The sequence below is a fragment of the Phoca vitulina genome, unplaced genomic scaffold, assembly GCF_004348235.1.
Source record: "Phoca vitulina isolate PV1807 unplaced genomic scaffold, GSC_HSeal_1.0 scaffold52, whole genome shotgun sequence".
In the NCBI taxonomy this organism is placed as follows: domain Eukaryota; kingdom Metazoa; phylum Chordata; class Mammalia; order Carnivora; family Phocidae; genus Phoca; species Phoca vitulina.
The window spans coordinates 818,162-840,177 of record NW_022589755.1 but is presented as its reverse complement, the minus strand read 5'-3'; the positions used below and the strand labels follow the sequence as shown (position 1 = coordinate 840,177).

At 41.6% G+C, this 22,016-nt stretch overlaps 1 pseudogene; it reads right to left on the bottom strand.

Annotated features, from left to right (window-relative positions):
- Positions 1-3,189: 3,189 nt before the first annotated feature.
- On the bottom strand, positions 3,190-7,164 carry LOC116622114 (annotated as a pseudogene).
- Between the last annotated feature and the right edge of the window lie 14,852 nt (positions 7,165-22,016).

Here is a 22,016-nt window from a genome sequence, read left to right as displayed (position 1 = left end):
CAGTCACATTTTAACAGTCACCACCACCTCCCCCTGCCCCACTCCACAGGTGTGTCCCTGGACTCACCCAGGTACTCGGCACATGGCATCCAAAGAGTGCTTGACAAATTCAAACATGATCCAGCACAACTCCAGACCTCTGATGGATCCCACAGCCTGGGAAAGCCCTGAATGCTGCTTTGAAGCCTCACAGCCTACCTGTGAACCTTTCTGCAGTATTAACCACCCAGAACTCCACTTGAGAGACACTCATGCCCTCTTCCACTTCTGTGCTGCACTTGCTCTCCCCTCAGCAGCCATTATCCATTATTCTCTAAGAAACTTCCATTAAAATGCCAGCACCAGGGGGACCTGGGTGGCTCAGTCGTTAAGCGTCTACCTTCAGCTCAGGTCATGATCTCAGGGTCCTGGGATCGAGCCCCGCGTTGGGCTCCCTCCTCAGTGGGGAGTCTGCTTCTCCCTCTCTCGCTGCTGCTCCCCCTACTTGTGCTCACTCTCTCTCTCTCAAATAAATAAATAAAATCTTTAAAAAAAAAAATCCCGACACCACTGATCCCTCTGCCAGGTATAGTGGCTCTCACAGATGACGACTTTTGCTCCAGATCTTATCCACCCGCAAGACTGGAAAACCCCAGGCCCCACCAAAGCTCACCCCAAAATTATGCTCATTCTGTACAGTTGTGAATAAGCAGGAGCCTGGCCTCAGTGTCATCTTGTCTCAATTACTCCCATGCCTCCACAGCCATCTCATGTCCACTCGTCCCACGGAAGCCTTGGTCACCTGCCAGATAATCCTCCCTTCATCTTTGTGTGCCCACCAACCTCAACCATGTGCCTGAGCAATAGACTCAGTCCTCTTCACCATCTTCCTAACCTATTAAGAGCATCAACACCATAACATGAATTCCCCCTCCTCCATGTAATCCAACGCTGCACCCTGGTCCACACCATAGCCACCACTTTTGAATATCTCCCTTTTGAGCTGCTCCCCAGATCTCCAGTCCTGTGTGTCCAGCTGCCTACTTGATGACTTCACTCACCATTCTCTGAAACATCATAGATTCTTAACTATCAAAACTCCTGATAGTCCCAATGAAAAGTAACTATCCACCAACTTCACCATCCTAGTTGATGGAGCTTCCATTGCTTCAGCTGCTAGGACCAAAATGCCTGGGGTCCTTTCTGACTCCTCCTTTCTCTCCCTCACCTACAATATCCAAAAGTCTACTTGGCCCTTTTTTAAAAATGGACCCAGAATCCAATCACTTCTCTCACTACAGCCACCATCCGGTTCAACAACCAATTCACCTGGACTAAATTGCAGTAGCCTGCTTCTGGGTCCCTGCCTCCTCTCTTAACCCCATACATAATCTGCTCTCCACTGTGCAGGGTGTCACTCAGACCCTGTTTCTCTATCACAGCTAGAACCTACAACACATTTGAGGAAAAGAAAAGTGATTCTGAGAGTTTCAAAAACCAATCCTTCAGGGTGCCTGGATGGTTCAAACGGTTAAGTGTCTGCCTTTGGCTCAGTTCATGATCCCAGGGACTTGGGATTGAGCCTTGCATTGGACTCCCTGCTCAGTGGAGAGCCTGCTTCTCCCTCTCCCTCGGCCCCTCCCCACCCTCTTTCTCTCTCTCTCTCAAATAAATAAAATCTTAAAAAGAGAAAAACCAATCCAAGTGGAATTTTGTTTACACTTAGACAAACTGAAGCTTCGTGGGGTTTTTTTAAAAGATTTTATTTAAGTAATCTCTACACACAACGTGGGGTTCGAACTCGTGAGATCAAGAGTCTCATGCTCTACCGACTGAGCCAGCCAGGCACCCCAAGTTTTGGATTCTAACAGACATGGTGCATAGGCACAAAAAACCCTCACATAATATATGTACTTTTGAAAAATGCAATACATGAACAACAGATAATTTTGAGGATCTTGAATTAGGCCAGATTTCAAAGTCAGTATTTGTGAAAACAATGAAAAGATTCAACATTTCAGGGGCACCTGGGTGGCTCAGTCGTTAAGCGTCTGCCTTCGGCTCAGGTCATGATCCCAGGGTCCTGGGATCGAGTCCCACATCGGGCTCCCTGCTCGGCAGGAAGCCTGCTTCTCCCTCTCCCACTCCCCCTGCTTGTGTTTCTGCTCTCGCTATCTCTCTGTCAAATAAATAAATAAAATATTAAAAAAAAAAAAGATTCAACATTTTGAAATAATGGCATACCATTCAGATGCGATCTAGGTAAGCCACTGAGCACTTACTAAAAACTCTTAGACTGTGAAAGCTATTAAAACATCAAAGTAAAAGCTTAAAAAAAAAAAGCTTCCAGGAAATCATGCATATTCTCAATTTACTATTGGAATATAGACTAATATTGAAAAGAAACAGCTCTTACTATGGAAAATGATATTGCTATTGAGTTTATTAGAAATAATAAATATAACTTAAATCACCATGATTTATCATTTATAGCATCCATGTTACCTAAGTATACTGGATAAAAGTGCTATTTAGGCAATTATGTGCTTCATATTTTTTCCATTAAACAGTAATATACATAATTAAATATTAAAAAATAAAACAAAATTAATTTTCAAAGCAATTTTTTTAATCTTTTTTTTTTTAAGATTTTTATTTATTTATTTGACAGAGAGAGGCACAGTGAGAGAGAGAACACCAGCAGGGGGAGTGGGAGAGGGAGAAGCAGGCTTCCCGTGGAGCAGGCAGCCCGATGCGGGGCTTGATCCCAGGACCCTGGGATCATGACCTGAGCAGAAGGCAGACACTTAACGACTGAGCCACCCAGGTGCCCCTCAAATCAATTTTTTAAAGCAGACATCACAGAACTACATTTAGCGATAGATAAGATTATTTTTCAATGACTAAACATTATTTTAAGATTTTATTTAATTTTTATTTATTTTTATTTTTTAAAGATTTTATTTATTTATTTGACAGAGAGAGAGAGACAGTGAGAGAGGGAACACAAGCAGGGGGAGTGGCAGAGGGAGAAGCAGGCTTCGCACTGAGCAGAGAGCCCGATGTGGGGCTCGATCCCAGGACCCTGGGATCATGACCCGAGCCGAAGGTAGACGCTTAATGACAGAGCCACCCAGGTGCCCCAAAATTTTTCTAAAAGTTGTTTTCATTTCATAAAAAAATTCCAAAATATTCCTTTAGTATTTTAAACTGAAGTTTATTGGTGGAGAAATGTAACAGTCAATAACATAAATTTACTTCAATTGAAGTTTTTAAAGAAATCTGATCATTTCACCTAGGTAAATAAACACTCAGTGACCCATCATGTCTCCTCTGCAAAGTTTCTCATCTATCAAGACCTAACAGAAGAAATGATCACTACTTTCTCTGCTTTATCTTACACACACACACACACACACACACACACACACAGGCCTCCACAATCCAGATATTCCTATGGCTTTTCTCTCCATTTGAAAGGACCTTCACCCAATATGCTTAGAAAATGCAAATAAATCTTTTGGTCATTAAAGTTCAAATTAGCAGTGAGTTTTGTAACGGTAAATACAAATCAAAAAAGAAAAAAAATTCTCTGAGGCAAAAAGAGAGACTCCATTTATCCGTCACTTTTCTTAGAGTATTTGCTTTAGAAACTTCTAATTGTGAATTCTTCCTATGTCCTTTGAGATGTATGTAAATATTTATAAAAGTTACTTAAGTCCCTTGCCAGCTTTAAAACCCAGTAATCTTTTTCTTGAAGACCAGAAGGGCATCTCTTTGAAATGTAATCATGGAGGAAGCTAGGATACCATCTCCTAGTTTCCAAGGGAGGATGGGAGCCTAACTTCAGCAGGAGCCAGGATCCAAGTTACAAGATTCTATCCCTCCATAAAGATATGAGAAATCTATTTGTCCTTAGGATAAAGCAATCAACAAACACCAAAGGCCATTCTGAGGTGAATTTAAAATGGATTTTGTGTGACAAATGGTGCTATGAAGTCCTCTTACTTGAAGTCCAGTTGTTTATCTTAAGAACATGTACATCCTGGGTTGTATTTGCCTGACCATATAAAAGGTTGAGAGTTCTTACTGACTTCACCGTCTCTGTAGTGGGTTGCCCCTGATGCACATTACATCCTGGTTTAATACATGTTCAAGAACAAAACTATTTTCTAGTAGTGTGGAGAAGTTTTCTGGATCACCAGCAGATTTTTCTGATAATTATATTTCCCCAACAGTTTCTACCTTGGAAATCCAAGACACTGAAGATTCCCTCCATGTATTACCATGAAATCCTCAAATTTCAGTAGTGAGTAATACTACCAGTTGAGAAAGTCATCTTTGAGTAATTATTTTTACATTTTTATTGTGGTAAAATAGACATAAAATTGACCATCTTAACCATTTGATTATTTTAACATAATCTCTACCCCACATGGGGGTTAAACTCATGACCCTAAGATCAAGAGTCACATGCTCTACTGACTGAGCCAGCCAGGTGGCCCTATCCATCTTAACCATCGTTAAGTGTACAAGTCATTCGCATGAAGTACATCCACATTGTGCTACCACCAGCACCATTCCTCCACAGGACGTTTACATCACTCCAGATGGAAACTCCGTACTGAAGAAACAGAAATCTCCATTCCCCTCTTTCCCCCAGCGCCTGGTAACTAATACTCTACTTTCTGTCTCTGAGTTTGCCTATTCTAAATACCTCATATAAATGGAATCATTTAATATTTGTCTTTTCTTGTCTTGCTTATTTCAATAAGCATATCTTCAAGGTTTATCCATGTTGTAGCATGTGTCAGAATCTAATTCATTTTTAAGGCTGAATGATTCAATATCCTGTTGTATGTTATACACCATGCTTTATCTACTCATCCAGCCTTGGACATTGGGGTTGTTTCCACCTTTTGGCTATTGTGAATAATGCTCCTGTAAACACTGATGTACAAACACCTGTTTGAGTCTTGCTTTCTATTCTTTTGGGTATAGTGGAACTGCTAAATCATATGGTAATTCTACGTTTTATTTTTTAAAGAAATGCCATACATTTGAGTAATTATGTATACCATGTTCATTTTCTGGTAATCCAATAAGCAATATGAAGTCATAATTTTTATTCAATACTGAATCTCAAAGTCTTTGCATATAAGCCCACAAATGTTGAACCAAGTAATCAAATAAATGGTAGGATGTTTTGGAAGAAACTCGCGGCCCAGAGACCATGCTTAGAGCATTTGTTTTCCTTGTCCAGCAGACAAAGTAAAACTTTGAGATTCGGGTATCACTGAAAATGAACACAAAGGGGCTGAATGTCGGGAAGGCTAAAGACACCAGTGCAGAGAGGTTCAACAGCCAATGGCTTGGGTTCACAACCTGGATTATCCAGAATGATAAAACAGAAGATAGAGAGTACAAGGAGATAAACATGCTCACCAGGATCAGGATGGTGCGTGTGGTCTGGTCTCAGGGATGCTCTGGGGGAAAGGCTGTTGTTGTGAATGTACTGGACTCGCTGCTTGTGCCTGAGCAGGACAAGGACCATGGAGCCGTTAGTCCACATCATGAAGACCAAACACATGACATCAGTGAAGACATAAATGACTGCAGCTACAGAGAACACCAATCTCTCAGGAATGGGTGAGGAACAATACCTATAAACGCCCGCCATACTCATGTTTTTACTATTCTTTGGGCCAGTTACGTTTGTATTAACAGTTATATTTAACAACAGACACAGAATCCAGCATATGAAACAGCAGAAGCCAATGAACATTGTGGATCTAGTTCTGAGCTCCCTCCACCCAGAGAAACCGGGGCAAAGCTTAATGGCCTGGAAACCCCTGAGGAGGCAGGTGGTGCTGAGGGAAACTCCTCTGGCCACCGTACAAACAGCAGACAAATTTACATCTGGCATCATCCAGGAAAGATTTTAATCCAAAAGCTGCAAGTGTCTGAGGGATCCCTTTAGAGAAAGAACCAAGATGTTAGCTAAGACCAGTTGGTTAAGAATCAAGTCTGAGGGTCTCAAGACCTGTTCATTGAGCAAAATAACATTATAAAGACGAAGAAGTGAAGAATTTCCAAGGATCCCAGCACCAATCTGAGTTAGGAAGGTAAGACCCCAATTCAAGTTAACAGAAATCAATCCATCCATTTAGAGGAGATGTTGTAGTTTGATTTCATTTGAATCAGAGGAATCTGGAGACTGAAAGAGAAAATTGGGTTACTCTCATTACATTCAGAAGGTGTCTTTTCTCAAAAAACCCCACACCATTATTCCATGTGAATATGAACACCATAGATGACTTCTGGTTTCTGGTTCCACACATGAGGAACTTGGAAGTCACCATTACAACCTCACCACAAGTAAAAAGGTGAACAGACTGAAAAACTAACAACTCTTTTTGGATCCAGAAGAGAGGGGAGGGCACAGGGCAAACTGCTGACCCTAGATCTGTGAGACAGGTGAATACAGGAAGTCACCCCTCCCTGGAGCAGAGACACTCATGAGCAGAAGGAACCACCACAAGAACCAGTGCCCAGGTAGGAAAACCTACAGTGTAACTGATGAATTGCTGGATGCTCACTGTGGACAACTCTGAGAGCTGAAAACTCCAGGGGACCTAGTCACAGCAGGACCCCACAACATTGTGAAATTATCTCCAGGAGCTCGGCCAGATTCACACAGTAAATACTGAAAAAACAAACAAACAAACAAAAAACCCTCAAGGTTCCTGCAGGAAGAGGGGAAAAGAAACTTTCTGAAATAAGCCAGAACAGTTCATTCTTCTCAACAAAGCCTGCCATCAGGGGAAACTAGTTAACCAGAACCTGACCTCCTGGGTATTATCAGAGCCTAACTAACCGGAGGAAGGCAAACACCCAACTCCAGCCCCCTCTAGCCATCCTGTTCCACCTAAGGGTGGAGGAAAAAAAAAACAGAAACACTTGTGAAGTAAATATCCAGAAGCGCAGAATACTGAGACCTTAGAGAATGCTTCCCCTCCCCTACACCTCAGTACCACATTACTAAAGTTCCTTTTACCTATGCATCATGTCTGGCTATCAAGGAAAAAATCACAAGGTATGCCAGAAGGTAAAAAACACAATTTGAAGAGACAGCAAGCATCAGACCCAGACATAGAAGGGATGTTGGAATTATCAGATGAGGAATGTAAAACAACTATGATTAATATGCTAAGGGCTGAGATGAACCATGAGAGACTATGGACTTCAGAAACAAACAGGGTTTTAGAGTAGAGGGGGGAGGGGGGATTGGTTAGCCCGGTGATGGGTATTAAGGAGGACACGTACTGCATGGAGCACTGGGTGTTATACGAAAACAATGGATCGTGGATCACTACATCAAAAACTAATGATGTATTGTATGGTGACTAACATAACATAATAAAATTAAAAAAATATATATGCTAAGGGCTCTCTTGCATAAAGTAGACAGCATGCAAGAACACGTGAGCAATGTAAGCAGAGAGAGAGAAATCCTAGGAAAGAACCAAAAATAAATGCTAGAGATCAAAAACACTGTAACAGAAATGAAGAATGCCTTTGACGGGTTTATGAGTAGGTTGGACACAGCTGAGGAAAGATTCAAATATATCAATAGAAACTTCAAAAGCTAAAACACAAGGAGAACAAAGGTTGAAAAAACAGGACAGAGGGGCGCCTGGGTGGCTCAGTCGGTTAAACATCTGCCTTCAGCTCAGGTCATAACCTCAGTGTCCTGGGGATTGAGTCCCGCATGCTCAGTCGGTTAAGCATTCAACTCTTGATTTCAGCTCAGGTGATGATCTCAGGGTCCTCAGATCAGCCCTGCAATGAGCACTGAGTCAGGCTCCGTGATAGAATTAGATAGAATGACTGTCACAACAAAAGCCAACTTAGAATAAGGTGAATTCTACGTGATAAATGACCTCTTTCATGAAACAAGACATTTTAAGACAAAGAGGAAGTGTATCTATAAAATATAACAAAATCAAAGGAGATACAAATATGATACTATGGTTAGGAAATTGTTTGGATGCTGATTCAAATGAAATATTCTGAATATTTAATACATAAGCGAATCTGAATAATGATTTGGTCCTTCATGGTACTGAAGAATTAATATATTTATGGATGGTAAAATACTCTAAATAAGGGGAAAAAAAAGTGTCTTTGTCTTTTAAAGTGATGTATTTAGAGATGAAATTATATGGCTTCTAGAATTTGCTTTTAACTTAAGTAGTTCCTGGAAGAAAACTGGGTGTAATACATGAAGCAAATTTAGCTATGGATTAGTCCTGGAGTAGATGTGTGGTACATTCACATGGTCTATTATACTGACTCTTCATCTTCTACAGATGCCTGGAAATTTACATGTGAATGCTTTAAAATTCTTATCTGAATAACAAATATTAGAATTTCTTTTCTATTTACTGTAACATTTATTTTTTCTCCTGGGTGCCATAATTTTTTTTATTTTGTATCAGTTAGCACACAATTTTCAAAGAGTATTATGTTGAAGTCCTTTACATTACTATATTTCTATCATTTTTCGGAAGCCAGATTCAAACATTGTAATGTCTTTCCTGTCCAGAGTCAAGTGAGAGGAAAGAGCCCAGCTATGTGGGCAGAACTGGAAACTGGAGAACACAAGGCCCAAGGAAATGGGCTGCCATTTCCCAGTTCTAACTTTTTTTGACATCTGTGTTCCGGTGTCATCAAATATAGACTGTTTTTAAAAATACGTCCTTAATTCTTATAAAAACACAAATTTCCAATTAAAAGCCAAAGCACTCAAACAAAATATGTCTATTGTTTGGGTGAGACCTCCTGACCTCCGCTTCCAGATCTCAGGAACGGATGGAGCGGCGGTTTATTAAGAGAGCACTGCCTCTTGTACGATTTTAATTTTTTCCATATTAAAGAGCACAGCCTTGCTGGAGGGGAGGTTGGTGGGGGATGGGATAACTGAGTGATGGGCATTAAGGCGTGCATTTGATAGAATGAGCACTGGGTGTTATACGTAACCGATGAATCACTAAATTCTACCTCTGAAACTAATAATAAACTTTATGTTAATTAAATTGAACTTAAATTAAATAAGAATAAAGAGCACCCTTTATAATTATTAGAGTGGTATAGAGTATTAGAGTGGTTATAACTAGCAGCATATGAAAAATTTTCAGAACTATGACGACAATGTTGAAATCCACCATTTTTAAGATTAACATATCTCTAGCAAAGACAAGGCAAAAGTATAACCATATGAAATTCCTTGGCAATCACAAATTTACCTTTTAATCTGTGGAGATGATACAGTTGACTACTTGCTAAATAAACAGGTAATTAGTAAATGGAATAAAATGAATTATTATTAACATTTATGAGTTTAGAAAATGTACAAATGCTAAGGTAAAATGAATAATTTATAGATGTTTCTGTGTAGATATAGTATTGTATTTGAAAATATGATGGGAGTGCTCGCTTCGGCAGCACATATACTAAAATTGGAATGAAAATATGATGGGAAAAAAGTGCTTTGAGAAAATGTGTGTAAATGTACAGAACCACAGAATTAAATAAATATTCAAGAAAATACCTTAAAATAAGATCTAAAGAAATGCACAGGGAAACAACTATCTTGCATTAAATGCCTCAATATTTAAATAATTTGATCTGGGCATCTGGGTGGCTCAGTCGGTTAAGTGTCCAACCCTTGATCTCAGTTCAGGTCTTGATCTCATCATTGTGAGTTCAAGCCCCGCAATAATAAATAAATAAATAAAATTTTAAATAATAAATAAATAACTTGATCAACTAAATATAATTCTGTATGAACAATGTAATTTGTAACTAAGTGCAACACAATCAAATATCCTTTACTGGAAAAAGGAAAAGGAGGAAGAGGAGAGGGAGGGAAAGGAGGGGGAGAAAGCTCAGAAAACACTAAGCAGGATAGATGTCCAAAAATCTACATGTAGGGCGCCTGGGTGGCTCAGTTGGTTAAGCGACTGCCCTCGGCTCAGGTCATGATCCCAGGGTCCTGGGATCGAGCCCCACATCGGGCTCCCTGCTTGGCGGGAAGCCTGCTTCTCCCTCTCCCGCTCCCCCTGCTTGTGTTCCCTCTCTCGCTGTCTCTCTCTGTGTCAAATAAATAAATAAAATCTTTAAAAAAACAAAAAACAAAAAAACAAAAAAACAAATATCTACATGTAAGCATATTATTTTCACTTTACAGAAAATCAAAGATAAAGAAAAAAATCCTGAAAGAAGAAACACCTTACCTATAGGGAAACATGGAGAAGAATTACATCCACCTTCTCAGAAACCATGCAATTGAGTAAGAGGGGGAACAACAAAATTTTGGTCAATATTTTCAAACAAGAAAATATTTGAATCCTGGACCGGCTGTGTTTATGGATCTGGGTGCCCTTCAAAACGGCAGTCATTCATGGAAAAATAAAGACGTTTTCCCTTTACTTTATCCAAGTATTTTCTACGGAGGCACAATTCGGGATTAAACTGGGCACGTCTTACCTCCCGGCACAGTGACAGGAAAACACCTGCTCCACAGGACTTCTGGCTTGGAACAGATGAAATCTTCACTGCTTGATGACTGAGTGGGGTGACAACTGCAGAAATCTCAACAGATCTGGGGCAGATGCAGAGGTCTGCAGACTACCGAAGCATTTCCAAACCCGGTTAACATGTCAGAGTGCCATTAAGACATTAACACATTTTAATCCCTGATTATTCCTGCTCACTAAACCTGGTAACTTCTCTCTGAGAGAGAGAAACAGAGAGAGGGAGAGAGAGATACTAATTTCTATTTCCTTAAATTGGGGATAGTTTAACTTCTTCACACTGATCCCAGAAACTTCAAGGAGAGATGAAATTACTGGTGCAATAAAGTACATCCTGCTCCCCAGAACCTAGAATAAAGGAGATGGAGGATCACACTGATCACAGAAAGTTTTCAGAGACAAACTGTCATAGCCAACCAGAGCACAACATACCACCATAGATTTTTTTTTTTAAAAGATTTTATTTATTTATTTGACAGAGAGAGACACAGCGAGAGAGGGAACACAAGCAGGGGGAGTGGGAGAGGGAGAAGCAGGCTTCCCACTGAGCAGGGGGTCCGATGCGGGGCTCAATCCCAGGACCCTGGGATCATGACCTGAGCCGAAGGCAGAAGCTTAACGACTGAGCCACCCAGGTGCCCCTTAAATATTTTATTTATTTGTCAGAGAGATAGAGAGACAGAGAGAGTACAAGCAGAGGAAGCTGCAGGTAGTGGGAGAAGCAAGCTCCCTGCCAAGCAAGGAGCCTGATGCTGGACTCGATCCCAAGACCCTGGGATCACGACCTGAGCCAAAGGCAGACATTAACGACTGAGCCACCCAGGCGTCCCCCACCACAGATGTTTGTATTAGGTGCTATCAGACACCAGCTGTCTAAGCAGAAACCAAGGGCTAAACACACTCATACCGACCATATAAGCAGGACAGAGGGCTGTGAGGGTGTGTGTGTTCACTCAGGGAGAGGACTCCAGATAGAGCTATGACAGATAAGGCGTGCAAGAGATGCCAAGCAAGCCTGGGACAGGAAGGCTGGGGTGACTCTATGTCTCAGGAACCCTCAGAAAATATCACTACTTCATGTATTCTTTGTTCCATTTCACCCGTGGAGGGAGGGAAGGAAGAAATGTCTGTCCACACCATATTTCTTATGAGCTTTATAAAGAAACATTCTACTTTCCTAAAAATCTATCTAAAAAGAAGGTCCACTTACCAAATACCTTTTCTTGCTGGGACAGTAGTAGCCATGGTCACAGTCTGAGCACAAGTGCAGAGCACAAGCCTTATCCACGAGATATAGGCTGGGGACAATATGATCTCATCTCCTTGCTGACTAGTGATTATCATTTCACTCGTGAGTTTAGTGAGTGTCTGTCTGGGGAGGGGCAATTGTCTCAGAAAAACAATTATGAAATGTGAAAATCACTTAAAGTTAGTAGGAGCACTTTGTAGTGATTAACCAGTTAGAGAGAGACAGGCAGACAGACAGAGGCTGAGAAACAGACAAGAGGAAACACATCTCAGATGCCTGGAAGAAACCGGGTAAAACTGACAGGTGAGACAAGGATATTGAGGTCTAGGAAGTGACAGAAGGAAGTTGAGAACAAAGCTGGGCTTTGTTTCTTGCCAACCTGAGGCATTTTGCTTCCAAAATGTGATTATTTTTCAGTTCTGATAACTTTACACCACGGCAGCCTGAAAGGGAGAAGAAAAGAAAGAACTGATTAGGAACAAATTGCCTGAATGTTAGAAATGTTGGAATGTTAGAAACAAACTGGAGAAAGTGGATAAACTTTTACTCCCTGCCTCAGCAGACACAGGCGAAGCGTCACTCATTATTTTTGGTATATGAGAGGTACCAGGGTAAAAAAAACTTGCGAAGAACCTGCCTCTATCAAGCCAATGTTATTGTTAAGAAAGACGGACGATAACAAATAAAATATTGAATATAAGATGAAAAGTGCCTTGCAAGAAAAAAAGAGTTCGAGGGATGAGAAGGGAATGAAGGAGGAAGCAAGATAAACTGGGTAGTGATGGAGAACCTCATTTACAAGATTACTGCAGGCAGTATTTGAAAAAAGATGGAAGGACCAAGCCCTGCAGATATGTTGCATCTCTCACCCAAACACAGACACCAGCCAGTGTCATGTCTCAGGCAAAGCCAAGTGCCAGTGCACATGGAACTAGATGTGGGGCGGAGTTTAAGGAGGAGGTCAGAGAAAAACATGGGAGAAAGGAATGTAAGGCCATCTAGGTTTCTGTAAGAATTTTGAATTTCCTCTAAATAAAATGCGAGCCATTACAGGGTTTGACCAAAATAGGGACACTATCTGATTTATACTTTGAAAGGTTCATGCTGACCGGGAGGTAGAGACTACACTGCAAAGAAGGTTAGGAAGAGCGAGAACAGTTAGACAACCAATGAGGAAAGCCAGGTAAAAGAAGACGGTGGCACGGCCCAGGCTAGTCATCGAGAGAATGCTGGAAAGTGTTCACATTGCTGATATATTTTGAAGACAGGGCCAGTGGGATGTCCTGTAGGACTGGATGTGGGGAGTGAAAAAAAAGAATGAATCAAAGCTGGTCCCTAGGGCTGTGGGCTCTGCATCAGCTGAGGCTGGGTAGGCTGGCCAGAGCCCGTCACACTCCTGTGAAAATCACACAACACGGTGAAAACTACTACTCAATTTGAATACGTTTTACTCCCGACTAAAACCATAGTAATTATATACTGTCCCATTTACAAGTATATTTTATTATGAACATCTTATCTTACAATTGGAAGAATTACAAATATGTTATTCTATTTATTTTATAAATAGTAAGGCATGGTGTTAAGCTTCTCTCTGCAGCCTCACCCCTTAGTGACCCTCTCCTTGCCCAGAAACTTTCAGCTTCAGAGATCTACTCACCTTCCTGGAATATTCTATATATTTGTACTTTTGTGCATTTTCATATCTGCTTATCTTTTCTCATTAACACTTAGTGAACAAAGGACACCCTGTGTGAAGCTCTGTGACTGCAGCATGGGCAGAACAGACAGCCTTTGCACGAACGGACCTTGCATGCTAGAGGAAGAGGCAAGTATGATGAAACTGATGCCTGCCCTTGATTCTTCACTGGGGCATCTCACCTATCCTTCAGTGTTTCCTCTGAGAACCCTTTCCTATTACCCAATAGCTTCACTAACCCTTGCTCGTCCTCAAAGTTCTCATAACATTCCAATCTTCATCATTTAGTGTGGCATCATATTAGGATTATTTTAGTCTCCCTACCCACTGCTCTTTGGCCAATACATCAGTGTCCCCACTGCCCCAGAACTCCCAGTAGGTGTTCATGGTGTATTAAGGAAGACAGCAAATTCCTTGTGATTTCTCCCACTGAAAAGTTACTCTGTCACCTTACCTTGAAACTGGATGACTTGTTGACTAAAAGAATTGGTGCATGTGACTTTTTTTTTTATATCTCTGAGAACAAGACACAAAGAGTTTGCAGCTTCTCTGTGGGCTTCTTGATACACCCTGGACTTCCATGTAAGAAATCTGCCCATGTGTATATAAGTCCTCTAGTTCAAAATTTCCTTTCCACCCATCTCTAAGGCAGCACAGAAATGTGAGTGAAGTCATCCCAGACCCCCTAAACCAACCCACCCACCCCCTATCTCCAGGTGATTTCCACTGAAACGGTGAAGAGCAGAATTACCCAAGTGAAGCCTGTTTAGTTTTCTGATATCCAAAATTGTGAGTTAATGCATTATTTGCTATTTGAAACCATTTAAGTTTGGTGTCATGTTTTTATGCAAAAATAGACACATGCAAAAGTATTTAATTCTTTTCACCCACCTAATTATTAACTTCCTCCAAAGACAAGCAGAAGCCTCACCCTATAAGTTCTTTCACATACTCACTTTTCCCTCTGAGGATGTCATGGTCACACTTCCCTCTGAGAATGTCACAAAAAATGAAGAATTTATCTAAAAGGTGAGGTTCTCAGGGTGCCTGGGTGGCTCAGTCGGTTAAATGTATGCCTTCGGCTCAGATCATGATTCCAAGGTCCTGGGATGGAGCCCCACATTGGGCTCTCTGCTCAGTGGGGAGCCTGCTTCTCCCTCTCCCTTTGCTGCTCCCCCTGCTTGTGCTGTCAAGTAAATAAAATCTTTAAAAAAAAAAAAAAGTGAGGTTCTCTCCTTGATAATTCAAAAGAAAATAAAAATTCTAACTTTTAGAAATGAAGATGTTTGAACTCTTCTCTTTTCAGTGCCCCCTTAGACCTCAACATCCTTGAATATATTCAAGACTCTGTCTCTCAGTGATCAGAGACCAGCCCTGGGGCCAGGTAAAAGAATCCTGGGGGATGACTTTCCTTCCTCCCCACTCTGGCAGGCAGAGCTTATCAAGACACAAACTACTGGACAAGTCAACCAGCACTTCAGGTATCATGGTCATCTGGAGGTGAAAGTGGACAGCTGCCTTTTGGCCCCTGACCCAGAGCCTGTCTTTGGAGGGATGTGCCCATGTTCATTCAGGAAAGTTAGATGCAGTCTTTATGTGGAAGACAGGGGTGTGAAAGAAATCCTGCTTGGGTGTCAGGCTACCTGCATTCTGGCCTCAGGTCTGACATAACTTGTAATGACATTGGGGAAGTCCTTTCCCCATTCTCCCACACAAAGGTATACCTCTCTGTGTCCCATTTTGTACAAGAAGGCTAGGCTGTTGATCCTAGTGACCATTTAAGCAAGCTAGTTCTCACTTCATTGAAGCACAATTTAAAAACAATGAAGTGTACCCATATTAAATATACAATTTATTGACTTTTGACAAATGTTTGCACTTGTATAGCCACGACCATATATTTGGTGTCAAATCCAAAAAATCATTACCAAGACCAATGGCAAGGAGATCACCCACACGTTTTCTTCTAGGAGATTTATGGTTTCAGGTCTTACATTCAAATATTTCATCCATTTTGAGCTGATTTTCATTTATGGTATAAGACTGGGGTCCAGATTCAGTCTTTTGCAAGTGACTGCCCAGTTTTGGCAACATAATTTATTGAAGAGACTACCTTTCTGAATTGTATATTCTTGGCGCCTTTGTCTAACTAAAGTGACAAACCCGTATATGCACGACTTTATTTCTGGGTTTATTCTGTTCCACTGATCTTTGTGTGTTTCTATGCCAATAATGAAATTTAAAAGCTTGTTTAATTCCAAACCCTCATATTCTTGGGTATGATTTCATATTTATAAAATTCTATACACCCTGTAGGGCGCCTGGGTGGCTCAGTTGGTTAAGCGACTGCCTTCGGCTCAGGTCATGATCCTGGAGTCCCTGGATCGAGTCCCGCATCGGGCTCCCTGCTCGGCAGGGAGTCTGCTTCTCCCTCTGACCCTCCCCCCTCTCATGTGCTTGCTCTCTCATTCTCTCTCTCTCAAATAAAATAAATAAAAAAATCTTAAAAAAAAAAAAAAATAAAATAAAATTCTATACACCCTGTAAATATTTATCAGGTTAATTCCATGCAATATTCTGTGATGAGGCTGTATCCTTCCAATACCTCCCCATTCACAGAACTTTCATAATCAGATAAAGGGTGTGTTTCATTAAAACACAATGACTGGAATGCTTTCCAACTAGCTAAATAGGTTACCAACTAATTGACTTTTGCCCTCTATAATCCTAAGGTCATTTCTGACCCAGTCATACCTGCATAATTTTATGATGAAATATCAATATAAAGTTATACTTTTGCCTGATGACAGTTAACGGATACTGTTAAGCAATGAAGCCACAGTAAATAAAGCAGTTTACTTACCAACACTGACCCTACCATGTCACACACAGGGAGAACCTTCATAAAGAAGTGAGCCCTCACTGACTTGCTCTATGTCTTTCTCAATTACTTCATTTCTTTGCATATCTGTTCTTCTATTCCTTTTCTATTGTTCCTGTAACAAATTACTACAAACTTAGAGGCGTAAAAATTATCGCACAGTTTTTGTAGATAATACATAGTAGGATCTTGGTTTGGGGCCCACTCTGAAAATCTTTTATTAGTTTTTTGCCATTCAAAATGATTATTGAGGGGCACCTGCGTTGCTCAGTTGGTTAAGCATCTGCCTTCGGCTCAGGTCATGATGCTGGAGTCCCAGGATTGAGCGCAACATCTCTGCTTCTCCCTCTGACCCTCCCACGTCTTGTGCTCTCTCTCTCAAATAAAATATTTTTTAAAAAAGTGATTATTGATATAGTTAAGATTAATATATACCATATTTGTTACTAATTTCTATTTGTCACCTTTTTTGTTGTTCCAGTTTGTCTTCCAGTCTTCTCCTGCTTTTTGTGGCTTTGAGCATTTTATGATTTTGTTTCTTAGCATATCAGTTATACTTTTACTTTTACTTTTTTAATTGGTTGTCCTAGAGTTTTCAATAAACACTGACAACTAATCCAAATCTACTGTCAAACACTATACCACTTCATGGATAATGTGAGTACCTTATAATAACAAAATAATCTCAATTCCTCCCTCCCGTCCCTTATATCATTGATGTCATTCATTCCACGAATATAAAAGCATAATAAGAGCACACACACACATTAAGATAAACATAAATAACAGAATATATTGTTGGTGTTACTATTGGGAAAAAATTGTTGTTAGATCAATTAAGAATTACAAAAAATAATACTTTGGGGGCACCTGTTTGGCTCAGGAGAGCATGCAACTCTTAATCTCATGGTCATCAGTTAAAGCCCCATGTTTGGTGTGGAGCCTACTTAAAATTAAAAATAACAATAGGGCACCTGGGTGGCTCAGTTAAGCGTCTGACTCTTTTTTTTTTTTAAGATTTTTTTATTTATTTGCGAGAGAGAGAATGAGAGACAGAGAGCATGAGAGGGAGGAGGGTCAGAGGGAGAAGCAGACTCCCTGCCGAGCAGGGAGCCCGATGTGGGACTCGATCCCGGGACTCCAGGATCATGACCTGAGCCGAAGGCAGTCGCTTAACCAACTGAGCCACCCAGGCGCCCCAAGCGTCTGACTCTTGATGTCACCTCAGGTCATGATCTCAGGGTCCTGAGATCGAGCCCCGCATCAGGCTCAGCATTAAGCAGGGAGTCTGCGTGAGATTCTCTCTCTCCCTCTGCCTCCCTCACTCCACTTTCTCTAATAAATAAAACTTTTTAAACAATAAAAAATATTCACTTGACCTTGACTTATTCCTCCTGCAATGCTCTTTCTTTATGTAGATCCAAGTTTCTGACCTATATCATTTTCCTTATCTCTAAAGAAGTTCTCTTAACAATTCTTGCATGGAAGAGCTCATGGTCATCCCCTTCCCAGAAATTCACATGATGAAGACCTAACCCCAAAATATGATATTAAGAGGTGCAACTTTGGGAGGTGCTTAGGTCATGAGGTTGTAATCCTCATGAATGGGCTACTGCTTTTATAAAAGTTCCACTGGGGGGGCGCCTGGGTGGCTCAGTCATTAGGCATCTGCCTTTGGCTCAGGTCATGACCCCAGGGTCCTGGGATCGAGCCCCACATCAGGCTCCCTGCTCGGCGGGAGGCCTGCTTCTCCCTCTCCCACTCCCCCTGCTTGTGTTCCCTCTCTCGCTGTGTCTCTCTCTGTCAAATAAATAAAATAAAATCTTTAAATAAATAAATAAATAAATAAATAAATAAAAGTTCCACTGGGGCGCCTGGGTGGCTCATTCGGTTAAGCATCTGCCTTTGGCTCAGGTCATGGTCTCGGGGTCCTGGGATCGAGCTCTGATGTGGGGCTCCCCGCTCAGCAGGGAGTCTGCTTCTCCCTCTCCCTCTGCCCCTCCCCCAGCTTGTGTGTGCATGCGCTCTCTCTCTCCCTCCCTCAAAAAAAAAGGTTTTTTTGGGGAAAAAAAAGAGGTTCCACCAAGATCCCTAAATTCTTCAATCATGGAAGGACACCGAAAGAAAAGCAAACTATGAACTAGGAGGAGGATCTTGACCAGAGAACTCACCCACGCTGGCACCTTGATCTTGGGACTTCCCAGTCTCCAGAACTGTGAGAAATGAATGTTTATCCTTCTATAAATTACCTGGGTCTCTAGTATTTTGTTATATCATCCCAAATGGACTGATGGCAGGTTTACTGGCAACAAATTCCCTAGTTTTTCTTTCAGAAAGGCTGTTTGCCCGGAACTGTTGAAGGATAATTTTGCAATGAACAGAATTCTAACCCGATCAGTTTTTCTCTCAACACTTTAAAAATTTAACTCCTCTCCCTTCTTGCTTGCATGGTTACTGAGAGGATGGATTTAAGTCTTAGTATTCTTCTGGAGCTAAGGTATTTTTTCCCTCAGGCTTCTTTCAAAACTTCATAATTTCGGGGCGCCTGGCTGGCTCAGTCGTTAAGCCTCTGCCTTCAGCTCAGGTCATGATCCCAGGGTCCTGGGATCGGCCCCGCATCGGGCTCCCTGCTCCGCAGGAGGCCTGCTTCTCCCTCTCCCACTCCCCCTGCTTGTGTTCCTGCTCTCGCTCTCTCTCTGTCAAATAAATAAATAAAATCTTAAAAAAAAAAAAAAAAAAAAAACCTTCGTAATTTCAAGAAGTTGAAAATAATATGCCTACATGTGGGGTTTTTTTTTTTTTTTTTGGCATTTATCCTGCTTAGTGTTCTCTAAGCCTTCTGGATCTGTGGTTCATTTCCTGTTATTAATTTATCCCTTCACAATATATTTTGAAAAATATAATCCCGGGGCGCCTGGGTGGCTCAGTCGTTAAGCGTCTGCCTTCGGCCCAGGTCATGATCCCAGGGTCCTGGGATCAAGCCCCGCATCAGGCTCCTTGCTCAGCGGAGAGCCTACTTCTCCCTCTCCGTCTGCCTCTCTGCCTACTTGTGCTCCCTCTCTTTCTCTGTCAAATAAATAAATAAAATCTTTAAAAAAAAAAAAAGAAAGAAAGAAAAATATAATCCCTATGGAGACTGAGTCCCTAATTGGCTCAAAAGACTGAATACCTTTTGTACACGCCATCGCCTCCAGGCCACATGGTTTGTGATGTGTCCCTCAGGGGACTACTGGGGAAAGAGTAGCTGGAGCTCTAAGCAGGGGATTGCCTTGGGGACCCATGGTGGGAAATCCATCTCCAGAGGAAGAAAGGAAACTCATCCCATAGGGTCCCACCTAAACCGCATCCCCAGGTGTGCTACCTCCCTCCAGGTGTCTACTCCAGTCCCCACGCACCACCCTTGCCCTCCCACCTGGCATGGTGGTCAGCTGGCATGCCCCACCCTGCTCCCCACATGGCTCAACCCGTTTCTCACTGTCCCCACTAAGATGTGACCACACTCACAATTGGGTCTGCAAAGGAAAAGACCTCACCAGGTTGCTGTGCAGAACCCTATCCTCATCCCCTACTTCTGGGCGAGGCCCTGCCCCACCTGACCAGTTGGGCATCAAAAGACCAACAGTATTCCTAAGAGATTTAGTCTTTCTCCGCAAGACACCACCCAGAACTCAGGTCACATGATAAATACTGGGTCACATCCATGCCTTAACTTAGAAGGCAATGAGAAGTTCCAGTTGCCCATAATTTCCATCAGCAGTGACAAACCACAGAGCTCAGCATCCTTAAGTATGTTGAGGTGGTGACTGATGTACATTATTGGAACCTGCCACGTGGCAGGAGTTAAATGACTTCTGCCACAGAAACGGTCAGTGACTTCAATCTAGCAAGGACTCTGCAAACATTAGAAAGCACAATGCGGCATCTAAACCTTCCCCAAATAGCTGGAACTTACGGGAAGTCACTCCACCGTAGACATTCAGGTGAACAAAGTTAAATTCAGGAAGTTGGCTGCCTCACAAAGGTTCTCCCCCACTGTAATTTTACAAAGCAAGGAAATATCACCTTCTGTGCTATTTTAAAGCCTTTCTGCAATGTCAACTCTCCAGTGTGGAATGAAGACAGATGACTGGATAAAGGAATGGTGTCATTCACCTCACTCATGAGACCTTACAATTTGGTGTGAATTCTGATTTTTCTGAAACTGTATCTTTGGCCAAATGATTACCTATATTCTTCACATCTGTCTTACCTCAGGCTGCTCTAAAAAATCATAAACTAGGTGGCTTATAAAAACACAAATTTATTTCTCAGTCGTGGAGGCTGGATATCTGGCAGAACAGTCCTTATAGGGTCTGGTTCTGTGTCTGGTGAGATCCTTATTTATAAATGATCTTCAAAAATGGTCTTTACATGATATATACAGGAAGCAAGCTCTCTCAGAACTCTTATGAGGACAATAATCGCATTCATGAGGGCTCCACACTCATGCCACATTCTAATTGCAATTCCCTCCCAAAGACATCACCTTAATTCCTAACCCTATCGCAGTAGAGGATAGGAATTTAACATATGAATTTTAGTGAACATAAAGATTCAGTTCATATCACTCATAAGGACTTGACGAACTATATACTTTGTGGTTTAATGAGACTGGAGCTTTGGCTGAAAGATTTTCTACATCCCCAGCACTTCTAACGCCCTTCTCGAGTGTGAACTCTTTGATGATAATTAAGAGCAGTATGACCAATAAGAGATTTCCCACATTTGTTGCACTCATACACCTTTCTCTTGTGTAAATTCTCTGGTGGTGAATGAATGTTGCCATCCACTTAAAAGATTTCTCATATCTGGGGAACCTTGGTGGCTCAATTTGTTAAGTGTCCAACTCTTTATTTCAGCTCAGGTCATGATCTCATGGGCCATGGGATCAAGCCCCAATTCTGGCTCCAAGCTCAGCAGGCGACAGCTTGAAGATTCTCTCCATTTGGCCCTCGCCTCAATGTTCTCTCCCTCTATAAAATAAATAAATAAATCTATAAAAAAACTAACACATTTCCCACAAACATTACACTTAAAAGGTCGTTCACCTCAGTAAAGCTTTAGGTGTACAATGAGATTGTTTCTCTGGAGAAAGGATCTTCCACAGTCACTGGACACATAAGACCTTTATCCAGTGTAAACTCCAGTGAGAAAAGAAGCCAGTCCTGGCGATAGAAGACTTCCAACATTCACTGCAGACATACGGTATTTCCCCTCTCTGAGATCTCCAGTGATAATGGGGGCACAGGGGGCACACGAAGAGGTAAAAGATCTGGCACAGTCACTACACTTACAAGGCCTTTCCCCAAGTTGAACCCTATGAGTAACCAACACTGAGCTATGCATAGGAGATTTTTCACATCCACTGCACACATAACAGTTTTCTCTACTGGGCCATCTATGAAATGAATGATAACAGGAGAAGTGTAGGACAATGTCCTCAAAGGTCACACCACCCTTTCATGAAAGGGACAGATGAAATCTGAACATTTTCTCTCTGAGAACCCACAATCCAACCCCCCACACATCCACCCCAGTCTCCCCACGTCAGAATAAATATCAGGTCCTGGT